Source organism: Mesitornis unicolor, unplaced genomic scaffold, assembly GCF_000695765.1.
Source record: "Mesitornis unicolor isolate BGI_N332 unplaced genomic scaffold, ASM69576v1 scaffold2354, whole genome shotgun sequence".
NCBI lineage: Eukaryota > Metazoa > Chordata > Aves > Mesitornithiformes > Mesitornithidae > Mesitornis > Mesitornis unicolor.
The window spans coordinates 20,599-24,031 of record NW_010179210.1 but is presented as its reverse complement, the minus strand read 5'-3'; positions in this window follow the sequence as shown (position 1 = coordinate 24,031).

The following is a 3,433-nucleotide window of genomic DNA, read 5'->3' as shown; positions in this document are numbered from 1 at the left end:
TGGAGCAGCACCAGAGCTGGGGGAAAAGAAGACACTGGGGTTGGGCAAACTCAGCGCAGCAGAGCTGGATACGGCCAACAGTGTAAGGAGAGACTTCTCAAGGTAAGCTGGGAATGGAGCAGTGTTATTTATTGATTCAGCAGTGCCCAGGCATGGGGCTGTGTTTGGTTTGGCTGCCAAACTGGAGGAGGAAAGAAAACCCACTCCGGTGTGGATTTAAATATATGTTACTTTTTATTGTTTTTGTCATTAAAACTGCAAAGGAAAGAAGATAAAGTTCTGTTCAAAACAAAATGTTGGATACGGCTGGAGATAACAGTTTCCACTTCGGGTGTTGGTAAGGGAAAACAAGGGAAACTAAGGGCTCATTTCACAAAAATGCTGGGAAGGTGGCAGCATACCCCCTTCACCTCCCAGTCTCCTGTTCATCCCCTCCTTCCCTTCCTGTCCCTGAGACGCAGTAGTGCACCATCCCACAAGTGTGCGGGACACGGACAAGCTCTCACCCAAACTCATCCCTCAGCTGCCCTGAGAAATAGTGCCCAGAAAGGCTTTCCTAGGACAAAGCGTCTGTTTTCAGAAATAATTTGCCAACCACAGCAGGATGGCCTTTCTCATCCCATTGCCTGGTGTGACACTCTCTCCATTCACCCCACTCTTTTGGGGGAGCGCAGTGCTTGCAGCTGGGCGGATGCTTGTCAGAAGACAAGTCCCAGTGTGAAAATCTTTTTCCCATCAGTTCAGAAGAGCTGGTGAGCAGGACGAGCTGAGAAGAGCAGGAGTTTTGACATGAAGGTGTTTCGGTGGGGGGTTGTCATCTGTGGGAATTGACTCATTTGGTGCTATTAGGGAGAAACTGGTCACAGCCATGCATGGTGTTTTGCTGCCTGGAGAGGACATGTGTGGGCAGAAGGCTTGAGCTGAATTAGTACAGGACAACCGTCACCTCTGCATTTCACTTGCTGTAGCCTGTAACCCTTCTCATCTCCCAGAACCAAGAGGCAGAGAGCAGCCACAGCATGGATGGTGCAGTCTTGGCATGCAGACATTGTGGGAAATGTGTGGAGAACATTTGGGAGTAAAACAGCCGAAGCAATGGCTAGTAAGAAACACTTTTCTAGGTTCCTCCTTTTCCTGAAACTTCTCAGGAGGACCAAACCTCATCTTTATATTTTTTGATCTATTGATTTTGTTGGGAAAATAGAGCCCAAGACTGTAAGCAAGGGGTTACGGATGTGGGAAGCTCAGGTCTGGAATCCACATTTGAAACAGGCCATCTGAGGTCCCACAGTTGCCCTGCTCGAACCAATATCTGCTGGCACCTCGCAGGTGGCTTTTCCACACGTGGACTGAAAATTTTGGCCTAAGAAACATTTCCTGGCAGAAGTTTCATTGAAAGAGGTACATTCCTGTAAAAGAGAGAGAAAAAAAGATTAATTTATGTTTTCCAAGGAAATACCAATTTCCATGGCAATTGGGAGGCAGCAGGGTGTGTGCAGGGTCTGCGGGTGCCACTGCTGACCTCCTTATGTGCAAGCGTTGAGTGGACGAGGCTCTTCCATGGGCAGGGAGCAGCCCTGGGGCCTTGCTGTGTCCTGGGCACTGCTGACACAACTGAGAGCCCTTCGGAAAACCGCAGAGGCCAGCATGCAGGCTCCAGGGCCTTGTGAAAAACAACAGTGGTAACTCTACCAGCACAGTCCAAGCCGAGAATGAGCTGTTGCAGCTTGCTCATGGGGGAAAAGAGGTGGATTTTGTCTTCTTCAGTTCCCATCCAGGACACACATGCAAGGTTTCATTCCTCATGAAAAAGTCTTGGAGGAAAAGCCTAACTCTTGGCTTTTCAGATATCCCGAGCTGTACATCCAATGTAGTTCACTGTCTCCATAGGAGAGTGGAAGGTGGCTTTGCAGAGGACTCTGCCTGCTCGGTGGAGAGAGAAGGGACTGATATATGGAGGGAATCATGGAGTGTCATCACTTTTTGAGGAGAGCTTGGGATTCCTCCATGCCCTAGAAGGTGCCTCCAACTTGCTCAGACCCAGTGCACATGCTCCCAGCACGTGGGTCGCAGCAAGAACAGAAAACGTCTCGAGAATAGTTGCTTCATCTGGAGAAGGAGTTAGGCAAAATTTTAAGAATTTAGTGGAATTTAAAGGTTAATCTTAATTTATGAGTGGTAGTAAAAAAACTACTAAACAATTCTCTGAAAAGAGTTCATACCTACAATATCTCTGGTTAGAGAATCATAGTGATCAACGTGGATAGGACTGAATTATGGCAAACTGCCACAGGAAAGTGTTTTTTAGTTTATTAGCAGCATCACAAACACATCAGTGTTAAAGAAGGTGTTTTCTTGGCTGCTATGAAGTGTTGGTCAAATACTGTGTGTCACACAGTAAAAACACCAGAGCTATCCCCATACACTGACTTCGTTGCAACTAAAGAGTCTGGTCCGTCATCTCTTGAAGCCAACAGGGAGGACATCATTGACCTGAGGAGCTCTCTCTTTGCCCCACACCTGGAGCCATTTCCATCTGAGAAGTGCTACCCCCTAACATCAGATTGCTGATGAATTTTTCAGTAATGTGCATGTGAAAGTAATAATTGGCTGTGTATTACCTTCAGGGCTGATTAAATCACTGGTGTCTCAGTCTCCAGGATGCAGCTGGATAGATCCTGTTAGACACTGTTCTTCCATAATTGACCTGGGCAGACTCTCTTTGTGGTTACTTCTCACCGATAGCTCATACTGGTTACACAGCATCACTGCATTCATCAGAGTCTGCTGTGAATCACCAGACCATGGGGCGGATAATTGTTACTTTGGTTCCTTGCTGAGACTTTAAATAACATGCACAAATCTAGAGGCCCTTATTGCTACAAAACACAAGTCTAAAGAGTACTGAAGCAGTGACATGAAAGGAGCTGGCATGCTTCACATTTCAGCTGGAACTAATGCCACTGCAATGTTGATATTACTATGGTGGAGGCAGTTTTGTTTTCTTAAGGAGCAAGTAGATCTGGCTGGAAAATGGCATTTCTCTTTTATGAGATATTTACAACTTTCAGCTTTCGGGTTTGTTCTGATGTGGAGCAAAATCAAAGTATTTTCTAGTTTTTCACAAGAACTGAAAAGAGTAAGGCAGGGCTTGGTGACAGGGACTCGCCTTCCACCATGCCACATCTGAGACTGGTGGCCAAACCCTTGCTCAGTGTAATTAGTGGTGGGGGCTTATTAATTGTGCCGTTCTCATGTCCAGTGAGCAGTCCCAGCTTTTCCCATGCCAGTAGGCAAAGGGGACCCTGTGTCCGTGGGCATGAGCCCTGGATGCATCTAGGTCCTCCTGCAATTAGAGGAGGGACCTGCAGAGAATGTGGAGTGGGAGGTAATCACCGTGTCCCACTGCACAGTTTGCAGGGAAGGGTGGGCA